This window comes from Nansenia antarctica (assembly GCF_963989245.1).
Source record: "Nansenia antarctica genome assembly, chromosome: 8".
In the NCBI taxonomy this organism is placed as follows: Eukaryota; Metazoa; Chordata; class Actinopteri; order Argentiniformes; family Microstomatidae; genus Nansenia; species Nansenia antarctica.
This window is the reverse complement of record NC_137678.1, coordinates 60,228,849-60,244,592: the sequence shown is the minus strand read 5'-3', so window position 1 is coordinate 60,244,592 and position 15,744 is coordinate 60,228,849. Positions and strand designations below refer to the sequence as shown.

General features: G+C 48.8%; 1 pseudogene across 1 annotated transcript in view; it reads left to right on the top strand.

The window, feature by feature from the left end:
* Positions 1 to 2,250: 2,250 nt before the first annotated feature.
* The window catches only part of LOC308164523 (polyamine-transporting ATPase 13A3-like), a 57,258-nt pseudogene continuing 43,764 nt past the window's right edge, over positions 2,251 to 15,744 (top strand). The window contains exons 1-10 of the transcript in view: positions 2,251 to 2,301; positions 2,558 to 2,731; positions 3,003 to 3,170; positions 5,899 to 5,969; positions 6,159 to 6,242; positions 6,540 to 6,609; positions 6,742 to 6,876; positions 7,067 to 7,139; positions 7,572 to 7,703; positions 8,340 to 8,507. The product of the transcript in view is annotated as a polyamine-transporting ATPase 13A3-like (transcript). The remainder of the gene's footprint in view (positions 2,302 to 2,557; positions 2,732 to 3,002; positions 3,171 to 5,898; positions 5,970 to 6,158; positions 6,243 to 6,539; positions 6,610 to 6,741; positions 6,877 to 7,066; positions 7,140 to 7,571; positions 7,704 to 8,339; positions 8,508 to 15,744) is intronic.

Genomic DNA, 15,744 nt, shown 5'->3' with positions numbered 1-15,744 from the left:
GAAACAATAATACATGTGTTGTGTTATTTATTCTGTTCAAGATCGTGTTTGTATTTGAAGTACCTCATGTATGTTATTTGATGAATTTAGCCTACTCGCCTCTTCCATTCGACTGCTAATTCATACCTAAGGTACATACTTAAGGTAATAAAAACCTGGCTCACACACAACTTCCTCAAACTCAACAGTGAAAAGACCGAAGTCATCCTCATCGGCACCAAATCCACCCTCAATAAAACCAGACCCATCACACTCACCATCGATGACACCACCATCACCCCCTCCCCCCTGGCTCGCAACCTCGGCTTCATCCTGGACCCCACCCTCTCATTTGATCCCCACGTCAGCTCCATCGTCAAGACCTCCTACTTCCACCTCCGCAATATAGCAAAAATCAGACACTGCCTCTCCCCGTCCGCTGCTGAATCCCTCATGGAACTCATGGAACTGAATCCTTCTGGAACTCTCTCCCCCAACCACTCAGAGACTCACCCTCACTTCTCATTTTTAAATCCCACCTCAAAACCTACCTGTTCTCCCTTGCCTACAGCCTCCCCTACCCCTAGCCATCTCCCCCATCCCGGCGCCCCCGCCCCCCCCCCCCTTGACACCCATACAACCTCCGCTACCCCTACCCATCTCCCCTAACCCTGCCACCCCCCTGATATGCATACAGCCCCCCCTACCCCTAACCACCTCCCCTGTCCCCACCCCCCCCCCCCCCCCCCTCCCCGTTCGCTGACTCTGTGTTCCATGTTAATTGTTGTTTTTGTGTTTCCCATATCCCCTATATTGTCAGCGTCTTTGAGCCTCGGAAAAGCGCTATATAAATGTAATGAATTATTATTATTATTATTAAAAAAAAAAAAAAAATCTCCTATCTGATTCGAAAATATGTTTGAACATACAGAAACCACGTGGAATAGGCTATTTTAAACCACATTTCAAACTTATTTGCCCTGAAGTGATTTTTCGTCACTCCCTATAGGACAGTTAGGACATCATCACTTTGTGACACAAACAACAAGCATGGAGGACAAGAGTTGGCTACAGTAGCCTGATGAAAGTTATGAATGAACATGACAACAGAACATAAAACATGGATAAAAAAACGAATTGAGTATTAGTTAGTATAGAATGTATTACTGCTAGAAACACATTTACAGCTTTGAAATGAAATACTTGCGGAACTAATGGAGAATGATATTATTGATATAGACTATAGATTTAGTTAGCCTAGTTCTTGACAGAGTGCAAATGCTATACTAGTTGCCACATGTTTATAGACCAGACAGGGTTGAGAAATGTATGTGATACGACGGCCTTGTGCTCCAAAGGCGAACTGAACAAGTAAAAAGTGGGGGCAGCGGTAGCCTAGAGGTTAGAGAGGCAGGCTAGCAATTGCTAGCTGGTTCGATCCCAGCCTCAGGAGGGAGCTGCTGGTGACTGGAGGGTTGCTGGCATTATATCTAAGGCGCCTACCACTGCTGTTGCAAGGCACCTAACCCTAACCCTAACTCTAATCGCTACAGGGGCACTGACTATGGCTGACCCTGTGCCTAGAGCAAAAAAATACCACATTCCAACAATTGATTGACAAGTTGATTGCATGGCAAATAAAACACTATTTTATTATTATTATTATTATTATTATTATTATTATTATTATTATTTAAAACACAGCCCAACACAAATTAGCCGAATCAATCAGTCATGTTTTGTTTAGAGCAAACCCAAGTTTATCAAGGTAACAGCGGCAATAAAAAATTAACCTTGAATGTTCAGATACAAATGGGCAAGCTACAAACTCACAGCCTTCAGCTTGGCCTTATACAGGGTCGTTACACTGTCCCATCCATTCAGGAGAGCGTGCCCTCACTATATCTTAAGTCCCTTATGTGGACATGCCTCTCCAATGGCACACATGGTGACCATCACCACTTCTAATACCAGTGTAGAGACCGGCAGGGTAGAGGATCTTGCCTTAAGCGTGGATCGAACTGCCCGTGCTAGCTACTGCCCATGCTCGCTACTGCCCCATGAGGGTTAAGAGAGTTCATTCACATGGAGGAGATGCTCACATGTGTTACACAGGGTTGTGACAGTATTGAAACCTAACTTTGACATAATTACACAAATAGTGATGGGACTAAATGATACCCAAGCACAGGATCATCAGGGATGGAGAAAGGTGCTGTTCTAACATGTGACCTCTTTGTTTCAGTCGGTCCTTTGAACACTTCTGACAGGATGGAGAAGAAAGAATCGAAGATGGTCAACCAGGGCCTGGAGGAAGAGATGGTGAACATACAGATCAAAGCACTGTTCTCCCCTCCAAATTGCACTATATATCCCTAACCATAACCAATCAAGAGCCCAGTGTGATAACTGCCATCGGGACAGTGTACATTGCGTCAAGACAGCATGACGTGGAGAATGACCCCTTTGACCCTATCACTTCCACAATCCTTCAAAAGTGCCACCTTCCCTCTAGTGGGGGTTGTTCTCTGACCCAAATGTGTGCCCATATTCTGTATGTATATGCTCTGTGCTGTAGGAGGTGTGGGGGTATCAGCCCTGCCTGTGGAAGATGGTGCTGGTGGGCGTCGGGGCGGTGTGCAGCAGTGGTCTCCTGCTCCTGCTGCTATACTGGCTGCCAGAGTGGGGAGTGAGAGGGACCTGCACACGGACCTCCGTCAGAGAGGCCCAGACCCTGCTGCTTCGGTCCACGGTACACTCACTGGAGATCTCTCCCCTCTGACATCCTCCAACCGTTTTTTCTCTCCATTTAATGTGAAGCAAATGTATCATCTATGTAGAGCATGTCCATGTATGACATGCAAAATATTCATAAACACACAGTAATGTGGCCATTGTATCAAGACAGTATTATATTGACTGTAATGACCATCTACCGTATTGACAAGTTGGTGTGTACAATGCTATCATACTGTGTATTTACAATGTGTAAAAGTGACCTGACACAGCTCCATACTGTTCAGGATGAATTCAAGAGGTGGTTCCGGGCCAGGGTGCATGTGATGCTTGCCCCAGGGAAGAGGCCATTTGACAGTGTGGAATTCCAGACTACATTCCATACTGGGGATGGAGCACACATCTTTAACCAAGAGGAACAGAAAGGAAAATATATCCATCTCGAACCCATACAGGTAGTTCCCTTTGATTACTTACCTACTACGACTGTATACATCAGATGCTGTTTCCTGATAGTCTGAAATGGCTCACCTTATTCCCTTTCCCTCATAACCACTGTTAAGAGAAAGCACTGGGTTGGTTTCCACCATATTGTCCAGTAGTTATTTAGGTTAGAACAGTGGTCCTGAGAGGGAGGAGAGATTTGGGAAGGAAGCTATCTACTATTGACTATTGAGACACAATCAGCAATTGTGAATGAATGAATGAATGAATGAATGAATGAATGGTCTTTATTGTCATTGATATAGTACAGGTACCATACAACGAAATTTGGGAGGGGGGGCTCCCCTGGTGCTTGGAAAAAAACTAAAAACAAGAAGGGAAAAGAGCTGGTTTACATAAATAAAGGCTATGTACACTATCCACTATACTATACTATACAAATAAAACACTGTGCTGTACTCTATGCTATGCTATACCTATTCTAACATTTCCTATCTCTAAACCTTATGTACCCGAGGGTTGTCATATTGCACATAGTGTTATTGCACATTCATTTAAAGTGTCGCAGTTTGCAGGTTTGAAATGTTCACAGTTGTGTTTCAGTATTGCACTTGATTACAATCTAGTAGCTGCCATCAAATTGTCTAGATTGTCCAGGGCCTAGAACCTAGGTCTTTGCTGTGTTCAGGGCCTGAATGGCCCTGGGGTAGAAGCTGAGCTTCAGTCTATTGACACAGCGAGTCTATGATGATGGCTGCAGATAATGTCTATTTCATTAATCCCTTAGCACATAAAGTGCATCCAGACTTTTAGAGCAGGGGTCCCGTCCCCAATTACTTTTTATAGCGGGCCACTCAACCTCCAGCCCCATCACACAACCAAACGTAAATTTGTTACCGAAGTTACGTAAATACCAGTAAACAAGAAATATGAGCAATGAGTTATGGGAATATTCAATTGATGTTTGCTCTTTAGTCCTCCAAGTTTGCACACTGTCATCCACTGGTACCAGTTGCCGCCAGTAGGGGGCGGTAGACTGCGTGTTCTCCCTCCAGACGCGCATATTGCCTCATCTCATCTATTTTTCCCTCTGGCTGTTATCTGGGCGTTGTGTAGTCATGGAAGGCCGCAGGTTAGCCGCTAATGCTAGCTTTGGTTGGCTGCTCTTCAGTGATTTCTGTAGCCTGTGGAATCTTTTCGGGGGATGATTCATCTGTCCAGTGAATTTTCCAGAACCAGGAACTCTAGTGGGACTTGTGCTCACAGCCCAGCACTGTGCAGCTCAATTGGTATTTGCCAGAGAACACCAGAATTGGCAGGTTGGCCATTGGCACCCCGTTCTCTTGTCAGATTAAAGCAGGTTCACCCTGAGCACATGTGACAGATGGAAAAGAGTCTGGAGACGCCGTGGCGAACGTTATGCTGCCTGCAACATCATCTGTCATGACCGGTTTGGCGGTGGGTCAGTGATGGTCTGGGGAGGCATATCCTTGGAGGCTCGCACAAACCTCCACATGCTAGCCAATGGTACCCTGTCTTTGCAGGACAATGCCCGGCTTCATATGGCCAGAGTGTGTAGACAGTTCCTGGATGATGAAGGCATTGATGCCATTGACTGGCCCTCACTTTCCCCCGACCTGAATCCAATTGAGCACCTCTGGGATGTTATGTATCGTGCAGCCGCCACCGCCAAGTAGCTCACTGATGCCCTGGTCCAGGTCTGGGAGGAGACAGACTGTCCAGGAGCTCACTGATGCCCTGGTCCAGGTCTGGGTGGAGACAGACTGTCCAGGAGCTCACTGATGCCCTGGTCCAGGTCTGGGAGGAGACAGACTGTCCAGGAGCTCACTGATGCCCTGGTCCAGGTCTGGGAGGAGATCCCCCAGGACACCATCCGCCGTCTCATCAGGAGCATGGCCAGACGTTGTCGGGAGTGCATACAGGCACATGAGGGCCATACACTCTACTGAGCCACATTATGAGTTGTCGTGATGAAATTCACGCAAGTTGGATCAGCCTGTGATCACAATTTTTTACTTTGATTTTCTGTGTGATTTTGAATCCAGCCCTCAATGGGTTAATGATTTTGGTTTCCATTGACCGTTCTTAGGTGATTTTGTTCTCGACGAATTACACGATCAATAAAGATATTCAAATTTTGTTCATTGAGATCCGCAATGTGTGATTTAAGTGTTCCCTTAATTTCTTTGAGCAGTGTATTTTCGGTGTCAACTATACATTTCTTTGTAGCAATGAACTTACTGTTTTGTTTTATCTGTCTCGCTTTTCGATTCACTGCAACTGACATATTAATGCTAATGTTCTGTGGCGTGCCAAGGAAGGGGGCTGGACTATAGGGGAAATGCGGGGTGGAATTAACAGAGAACAATTCTTCTTTGATTGATTGCTGAAATTATTAATTATCTTTGAAATAGTGTCGTTGTCGTCATCCCTCCAAAAAAGAAATACCAAACGGAAGAAGACAACTTTTAAAAAATTATAATTTCCCTATGAAATTATTCTTTTTTCCTTCTGGCATTTATCCCAAAATTCTTGTGGGCCTTAAATCAACCCGTCACAGGCCAGAAGTGGCCCACAGACCGCCTATTGGGGACCCCGGTTTTAGAGTATAGAGCCAAAAGAAGAAAACATGTTCACTGTCACATTACTTACGCAGGGCACTGTATATCGATGCATTGCTATCCCCTGAGCTCAAATCTTCCCCTCTCTCTTTCTTAGATACACTACTTCACCCACCACAGCACAAAATACTACTGGAATGATCTGCTACAGGATTTTGAAGTGTTTAAGTAAGAGTACCACTGCAAACCTAAAGTGCTGATTTAATGTTCTAATTTAACCATTTTGGGAGACTTTAGTAGCCACATGAATACCAGAATTCCATAGAGGTTATTCATCTGTCCAATAGAAGAGAGAGAGTTTCGGTGTGTCTGTGTGTATTACAATGGAGAAGATGACTGTGTGTGCTGCTCTTCTAGAGGTTTGGAAGATATCAGCTTGAGCTGTTCCAGCATCCAGTCTGACCACAGTACAGGTCTCAGCAAACTGCTCCAGGACTACAGGTACTACTCTACCATACAGATACCATTCAGATACCATATAATACAGATACCGTACAGACACCATACAGACACCACACAGACACCATACAGACACCATACAGACACCACACAGATACCATATAATACAGATACCATACAGACACCATACAGATACCACACCCAAGCTCAGAATCTGTCACTTCAGGTACACAATTTGTTTCTAACATTTGCCTTAACTGGTCATTCAAAACAGTACATACAGTAGTTGGCATTGAACATGTTTAGAAGCAAAGAATTACCTCACAATGCTTCAAATAGGAGATTGTTCTTTGAGGTGAATGAAATTGCTGTGAGGGTTCCTTCTGTGTTCAGACTACTCATAAAAGAGGTAGGCTATTGTGTATACTACTTCTCAAGATGTCTAAAACATACTGTTAATTGTCCATTTACTTCAATGTTAGAAATTGTATAGACAGCCATATAATACTGCTTGATAATCAGTCACTGTCATTCTCCTCAGGTCCTAAATCCCTTCAACATCTTCCAGCTCTTCAGTGTCATCCTCTGGAGCACTGATCAATATTACTACTATGTAGCTGCCATCGTCTTCATGTCTATCATATCAATAGCTACTTCGCTGTACACAGTCAAAAAGGTGGGTGCAGAGCATTTCCACCCTGAATAAGTAAAACCAGTCATGCTTGTCTTTAGGTACCTAATGTCAGATCCCTACATTTCAGATCACTTACTTTCATAAACCATGAATTGATTACCTGTGTTTGTCTGCTAGAGATGTTGTATGATTTTGTGTATCATGATTGGAAATACTCTCTTTTTTATCTCAGCAATATGTTATGCTCCATGACATGGTGGCGGCCCACAGTATTGTACGTGTTTCAGTGTGTAGAGGAAATAAAGGTATGTCATTATATCATAAGGGAGCGGGGCAGACATGATAATGTTAGAGCACTATGTGTGCTCGCTTGGTAATGAATACGTTTGCATTCAATTGGTTACATTATCCTTTTTCTGTTGTTATGTTTGCCTTCTGAAGTACTATGCAAGTACAATGTAGTTTATCTGTACTAATATCATCTCTCATTCTTATGTTAGTAGTGCCTCTTTATTTCTTAGTGTAGACTGTTTATTTCTATTTATTTTGGAAATGGCTGTCTTTAGATTTAGCCATTGGCACCCCGTTTTGCTTTTCTTATGGGCTAAAGTTTGATTTTCCATGATCCAAAACCTTCTTGGTGTTGTGTTGAACATAGGAAAAAAAGGAATACTGGATCAACATGTACTGGAAATAATATATATGAGTATTTTTTTCCCTTCCTTGGTTGAATCCAGAGGTTGAGGAGGCCATGTCCACAGATCTGGTCCCTGGTGATGTCGTAATCATCCCAGCCAATGGGATGATCATGCCCTGTGATGCAGCGCTGGTCCACGGAACATGCATCGTCAATGAGAGCATGCTGACAGGTGATACAAACGTTCTTTTTTCTCTATATGCTAAGAACGCCTTGAACAGACAGACTGCTGGATGCAGTTGAGGACCAGTGGACCTCCATTGTTTTCAATGGGATATGATGTACATGATTACAACACAGCAGCTGCGTTGCATGCCGCACTCACACTCCGGTGGAAGTTGGTTTAGAAGTGACTTTGTGATATTGTACGCTAACTGCCAACACCACAACAACACTGGTTAGACTCCCAACAATGTTGGATTTTATTCAAATCCTGTTTTGGACTTTTAGATGCAGCCAGTCAATTGTTGAATGATAGAAGTGCAAACCACCTTAAATCAAGCTCTCACTCACCATGCTATGCTATGTAGGGGGAAAACTAATGTACTAAAAATGCAGCATTTCTGCCAGATAGCAAACATGTTGTCTCGGTCTGTACAAAACATAACCAATTTGCAGGCACAGGTATGTTGACACAGTCGAAACATCTTAGGGTAATCTCTATTATTTTCCTGATTTTTAGCAATTAAATAATATTCATCACTTTGGCATTCATATTATGATAACATTCTAATCTAGATATTGTGCTGTAACAAACTTTGTGTGCCTCATGATGTGAATAAGTGTCCCACGGATCCTCCATCCTCAGGAGAGAGTGTCCCTGTCACGAAGACCAGCCTGCCTAGCTCTGGAGAGGAGGGGGCCACAACCTACTGCGTGGAGGAACACAAGAGACACACACTATTTTGTGGTACCCACGTCATCCAGACTCGCTTCTACACAAGGGAACTTGTCAAGGCTGTGGTGGTTAGGACTGGTAAGACTGTTGTGTTCTTTTACATTTTTCACTCTGTACAGTGTGTGTCCATCTGGACACTAGGGGGCAGCGGAGATTAACATTCAGGCACGCAGGTGCTTATTATTTCAATAGGACATTTCTATTTAAGTTGTGTGTTTTGTTATTCCTGTGCGGTAGCTTGAGTCTCGCCAGTGGTACGTTCTCTCATGGTCCACTAGGACGTGTTGTGATATATATACCTCTCTAATGGTTCATGTGGGAGGCCTCTAACTGCATATCATCACAAAAGGAACCACAATTTTCCTTTGAGGAACAATGGACAATCATCAATGGTGGAAAAAAAATGAACAGTCATTTCTATTCACCTGATTCATGCTCTGAAAAGAATATCTTACATAATCATCATGGATAGCGAGACCAGACACTTTAGAAACACATTTCCCAAGCATAAAGGTGTTTTTTATTGGTTTTTATAAAAACGCAACACCGTGTATACAATCAATTAATCAAACAATCAGACATTTAAGACATTTCATTTCAACAACAACCAACATTAAACTAACTAAAGTGCTCAGTGTTCAGTGTATTGTCCAGTGTAGTGTAATGTTCAGTGTTCAGTGTTCAGTGTCCAGGTTCCAGTGTCGGTAGGAGGCAGGGGTAAAAAACCTGTTCGCTGTGCATCCGGGAAAAAAATTCCCCTGCAGCCCTCTAGTTGTAGAGCGACTACTATCCAGTTTGCCCACCAGTGCAAAGCCGTGGCTCCCCCACCTCCCTCCCCCGAGGGACCCCACACACCCGACTCACCCGACCCGCCCCACCACCGGCGCATCCGGCCCAGCCCACCAGGCTCAGACTCCTGTAGCCCTTCACGAGGCTAGCCGGACCAGGCGCCCCAGCGGCGGAGCAGATCGAGCACGCAGGCCGACCGGAGGCCCCCGAGGAGAGGCCCAGAGAGCTCGGCGCATGGCAGGCAAGCAGAGGCGAAAAACCTGTACACAGCTTATCCAGGGAAAAAGCTCCCTGGCTCTTCTCAGCTTGTTCCGGGCTGGGGGTTGGGGGTTGGCGGGTAGGGGACTGGGCCTGTAGCTGGGGGCCTGGAGTTGGGGGGGGGGGGGCCCGGAACAGGGGGTTTGGGGTCGCTGAGTTGGAACCTGGGGTTGGTGCTGGGGTGACGTGGTGGTTCCCGCCGGTCTCTGCTCCTGGGTCTGGAAGCCTGGGTAGGTGTCAGAGCTGGATATGACATGTGCCTGAAAAGATACAGGAGTGAGAGAAGGGAGGTGTGCATGGTTTGTGTAGTGTGCATTTTGGTGTCAGGCGGGTGATCAGTACTTCCCTGTGACCCAGTGGTGTTGGTCATCCTGGTGCTGGTGGTGCTGGCAGAGACGGCTGGTTCGGCTGTGGGTTGTGTGTGGTGATATTCTGGTGAGGGTAGGAAGTGGGTCAGTGCTGTGTACATGTGTAGGTGGTGGAAGGTGCAGTAAACTTCCCTGTTGGTGTTGTGCGCTGCTCCTCTCCTGGTCCTTGTGATGGTGATACTGCTGACCAGGGCTTGTGCTGGAACGGTGGTGAAGGTGATAGTGCAGGAACTGGTGGTGTAGTGAGGTAGGCCCGGGGTGGGGGGGGGTTGGGCGATGCAGCGCGGCATGGGGGGCGGTTTAGAGGATGACGTCCTTCCATCTCTCCACCCCCCACACCGCTCTTGCTTGATCCGGGTTATTTTTAAAGTCAACAATAGCATGGTCCCTGAGGAAGAGGGTGATTCTCCTCCTCAGGGTTGTCAGGTCGACGCTCTGTTTCTGATAGACCCTGATGTTCCTCGTCTCCCAGAGTACCTGCTTGACGGCGCTGATGATCCTCCACTGTTGTTGTAGTTGGGGGGTTGTGCACCCCCCGGGAGGACCATACAGGATGTTCTCGCCCGTCAAGCGGGGCAGGGTCAGCAGGCTGTTTAGGGAGACAGAGGGAACAAACAGGTCCCAGACCCGCCTGGCCACGGAGCACTCACAGAACAGGTGGTTAATGTGTTCTGTGTCCGTGCATCCGTGGGGGCATTTCTCAGTCTTTGCGATGTGCCGCCTATGCAAGAATTCCCTAGTGGGGAGACAACCATGAGCAGCCATCCAGGCAATGTCTTTTTGTTTATTGTTAGTACATTTATGATTAATGTTTTTCCATACCTGTTTGGAGTCCACGGCTGTGCTGGCCTTGGGGTGAGTAATGGTTTCCTTCGACCTTATGAAGGTCATAATGTCTTTGTATTTCCATGAGGCCAGCCCAGCCGTGGACAATCCTGTCTTGAAGGCAAAGTCCCTCCATATCTTGTAGACTGGAGGGGGGTCCCAGCTGTAGGGCACAGTGTGATTTATTAATGCGGTCACCCTGAGTGTCCGGAGGATGGGTGTGGCATAGAATATTTCAAAGAACCTGGCTTTCCTATCTTTGTTGTTGATGTTGTTGATGAGGTTGGAGAGTCCCTGTGCCCTAATGATGTTTAGGATGTCTGGGACCCCTTTCCCCCCATTCTCCACTGTTTTGTACAGGGTGGTGCGTTTTAGTTTTTCCATCTGGCTCCCCCAGACAAAGGTAAACATGATCCTTTCGATGGTTTTGGATACTGCTCTGTCTGGGGGAAACACCCTGCCCAGGTAAAGGAGAATGGGAAGAACAATAGCCTTCAGGACCAGGATCTTGCCTGTCATTGTGAGAGGCCGTGCACTCCACTCACAGATCTTCTTTTGGACCTGGCGGATGGTCTCCTTCCAGCTGCCGGAGGCTCCTCCATCTTTCTGGTAGGTGATCCCCAGCAGCTTAATGTTTTCCGTCTTTACAGGGAAGGAGGTTGCCAGGTTCTCCTGCCAGTGCTGCGACAGAAACAGCTCACACTTACCCCTATTGATCAGGGCGCCAGTGGCTGCACAGTAGTCCTCCACCACTTTCGTTGCTGTGGAAATGGAGCGACTATCTGTGCCGACGATGGTAATGTCGTCCATGTACGCCACCACCTTGAGCCTCTCCCCCCGGGCCCCTGGTAGAGGGTAGCCCATGATGTTGGGGGAGCTCCTGATCTTCCGTAGGAACGGCTCCAGGTAGATGACGTACAGTAGTGGGGCCAAGGGGCATCCCTGCCGTACTCCAGCTTTGATGGGGAAGGGGTCTGTCAACTGGTTGTTGATCCGAACTCTGCTCGTGATGTTGTTGTAGCAGAGTTCGGTCCAGTTGAGCAGGTGCTGGGGGAAGTTCATGCCTCTCAGCACCCTCTGCAGGAAACCATGGCTAACCCTGTCAAAGGCCTTCTCCTGATCCAGGCTGAGAAGGCCTAAAGGGGACCTCCGCTCCTGGGAGTGCAGGATGAGGTCTCTCACCAGGAGCAGGTTGTCGTTGATGGACCTACCGGGGACGCTACAGGTTTGGTCAGGGGCTATAACTGAGGGGAGGAGGGTTTGAAACCGTTGGGTGAGGGCTTTTGTCATGATTTTATAGTCCACTGGGAGGAGATTAATGGGGCGCCAGTTCCGGAGGTCCTTGAGGTCCCCTTTCTTGGGGATCAGTGTGACCGTACTCTGTCTCATTGACTCTCCAAGCCTCCCTTCCCTGTAGACGGCTTTGAAGACCTCCGCCAAGTCCTCCTTGAGGAGATCCCAGAGAGTCTTGTAGAACTCTGCTGGGATCCCATCCGGTCCAGGGGCCTTGTGTGTATTCAAGGAGTGCACGGCCCGGGTGAGCTCCTCCGTGGTCAGCTCTGGGTTCTCACTCTCACCACCCTCGGGGACCCGGTCCAGACCATCCAGGAAGGTGGCCATGAGAGTCTCGTCGGTTGTCTTGATGTTGTAGAGACTCTCGTAGAACTCTCTTGCCACCCCCGGGATGTTGCCTCTGTCTGACACGGTGTCCCCATTGGTGTCGTATAGGGACAGGATAGGCTTGTGTTTTGACCGTGCCTTGCGGAAGAAGTGGCGTGTGCATTTCTCCTCCTCCTCCAGGCCCTGGAGTTTTTCCCTGAACTGTTTCTTTTGTTGTTGCTCCCGGTAGAGGGTGGCAAGGTGTTGTTTGGTCTCGGCCAGTTCTCGGGCCACATCCAGACCACCCAGCTGTAGGAGACTCAGGCGTTGGAGGGCCGCGTTGTGGTGTTGAAACTTGGCCCTCTGTTCTGCCGCTTTCCTCCTTCCGACTGACCCGAAGTAGCCCTTTGTCCTGGCCTTAACCATCTCCCACCACTCTATCGGGGAGTCGAACAGTTCTTTTAGGGTCCTCCACTCCAGGTAGCGCCTGGAGAAGGAATGCACCACTGTTGGGTCCTGAAGGATCGATGTATTCATCCTCCAGGTACCCCTACCCGCTCTTGTTTGGCCGTCCCATTCCAGGGACACTGTCAACATCCTGTGGTCCGAGAAGTGGGCCGCCTGGCTGGTCAGGGTTCCCATCCTCAGACCTGGCGAGAGCAAGAACATGTCTATCCTGGAGGAAGAACTCCCGGAGGAACTCACCCTTGCGTGTGTCGGCGGGGAGGTGCCACCGGCGTCTACCAGTTGGAAGTCGTCTATGATGGACTGAAGTTCTGTAGTGGATCGGTCTCTCCTGGGCCTGCTGCGGTCCTCATCCCGGAGGGCACAGTTGAAATCTCCCCCCACTAGGACTGGTGTGGGGATGAGGAGGAGAGACCGAAGTTTCTTGAAAAGGGAGACTCTCTTGGCCACGTTGGTTGGGCCGTACACATTGATGACCCTCAGCGGCGAACCCTGGATCTCTAGGTCCAGAACCAGGATTCGCCCGCTCTCTACAACCTCCCCCTTTTTGGTCTGCAGAAAAGGGTTGGCCACCAAAATGCCGACCCCATCAGCTCTATCGATGTTTGAGCCTGACCAGAGAGAGTCCCCCCGTGTCCATTCCTCCTCCAGGGTGGCGTCCATCTCCTTGAATGGGATGGCGCACTCCTGGAGGATATACATGTCTGACTGATGTTGGGTGATGTACTGGTAGACGACCTCCCGTTTGTCTGGTTGCCGGAGGCTTCTGGTGTTGAGAGATGAGATTGTTATCTTCATGGTTCTTGGATTTGGTTTGTTCCGATTTTTGCTAAGCTATTGCACATGAGGTTGAGGCCCTCCAATGGGTCGTTGGGGGCCAGATAGTGTGGCACCTCCCCTTGGCTGCTCATGGTGTGGGGGTTGTCTCCCCTCTGACTGCCTGGTGGCCCCCTCATCTGTGTTGTTGATGAGGTGATTTTCGGTGGCCCGTACGGTCCGGTGAGCATGGACTGGGGGTGGCTGGTGGGCTGTGCAGGGTGAGGAGCATGTGATGACTGGAGAGAGGAAGAGGGTGGGGAGGAGGGTTTGGGGGGGGGGGAGCCGGGTTTGGGGGGGGGGGAGCCGGCTTACCTGTATGGCGTTGGGGTTTGGGTTCTGGAGTAGTCTTTTTGTCTGGTTTTTTCCGGATTGCCTTTTTTTGTGGTCTTTTGCGTTTTGGTTGAGCCAAGCTCCAGTCATTTTCACTGTCTGATTGGGAGGGGAGGTGGATCTGCAGTGTGCTGCTGGTGGCTATCTCAATAGAGGCCGGCTCCCCCTTCATGGTGTTTTTGCAGGGGGTGGAGGTGGCAATGGGGTTTAGGAGGGGGTGGGTGTTGAGGTTGTCTGTAGGGGGTGCTGGGACGGTTGGTTCCTCTCCTTCTCCTTCTCCGTCGCTCGAGCTCTGATCGTCCCCCCCATCGCTCGAGCGCCGGTCCTCCTCCGTCTCTCCCTTCTCTTCCTCCATGTTGGGTGTGGGTTGGGGTGTGGGTTGGGGTGGGGGTTGGGGTGTGGGTGGGGGTGGGGGTGGGGGTGTGGGTGGGGGTGGTGGTTGGTTGGATTTATAGCCCCGGGCTCTACTTGCATAGGAACTTGGGCAGTCACGGTAAAGATGCCCCTGTCCCCCGCACAGGTTGCAAGGTCTGGTCGTGGTGCACTCCGACGTCGGGTGGTCTTGGCGGCAGATTTTACATACCACGGCCTTGCAGGCCGCTGCCAGATGGCCCAATTGGCCGCAGTTCCTGCAGAGCTTCGGCATACCGTAGTAGTAGACGGAGCCCCTGTTGTTCCCCAGGTTGATGGTGCTGGGGATATGTTGGACTCCGCCTATCCCCTCCGGGTCCGGACGGAGTTGCACCAGCCATTTCTTGGCCCCCGTCCACACTCCGTCTTCATCCAGGACCATCCGGGCCCCCGATATAAGGGTGGCATGACGGTGTAGCCACACCTCAATATCATATTCCTGAATCACCTCATTGTGGAATTGAATTGTGACCACTTTTGATTCTAAATCCGTTAGTGGGTGGGCTGTAAAACGGTTAAGTGGGGGTTTGTGTTCATTAATCCTATGAAAGGTCCAGAATTCCTCTAACAGTTGGGGGGTTTTAAAGCTCACTTCAAAACATTCATTCGGCCCAGGGGGCTTCACCAGGCAGTTTAGATCAGACGGCACAAAGCCCATACCTCTCTGTAGAACCGCCCTGCTGAATTCCAGGCGGGTCATCGTTGTTACTGGTCTGGCAGTCTTCTGTTGGGGGGCTCCATCCATGGCAGCCTCCTCAGTTGGGTTGAGCGTCAACCTGACGGCGTTGTAGCGCCGCATCGCTCCGGGGTTCATCGTTGGAGTGGGGTGGGGGGGGTGGGGGATCAGGGAGGAAGGAGGGAGAGGAATAGGGTTAGGGGGAGGTTGTAGATAAAAAAATTTGGGGGGGGGGAATAGGGTACTTGCCGTTAGGTTAGGGGTGTTGTTCCTCTCAGGTCCTCACGGCAGATTTTGGACTCTGGCTTGGGTCTGGAACTGGGTTCCCGTCTGGGGACGGGAACCCTTTCCCAAGCATAAAGGTGTTTTTTATTGGTTTTTATAAAAACATAACACCGTATATACAATCAATTAATCAAACAATCAGACATTTAAGACATTACATTCAACAACAACCAACATTAAACTAACTAAAGTGCTCAGTGTTCAGTGTATTGTCCAGTGTAGTGTAATGTTCAGTGTTCAGTGTTCAGTGTCCAGGTTCCAGTGTCGGTAGGAGGCAGGGGTAAAAAACCTGTTCGCTGTGCATCCGGGAAAAAAATTCCCCTGCAGCCCTCTAGTTGTAGAGCGACTACTATCCAGTTTGCCCACCAGTGCAAAGCCGTGGCTCCCCCACCTCCCTCCCCCGAGGGACCCCACACACCCGACTCACCCGACCCGCCCCACCACCGGCGCATCCGGCCCAGCCCACCAGGCTCAGACTCCTGTAGCCCTT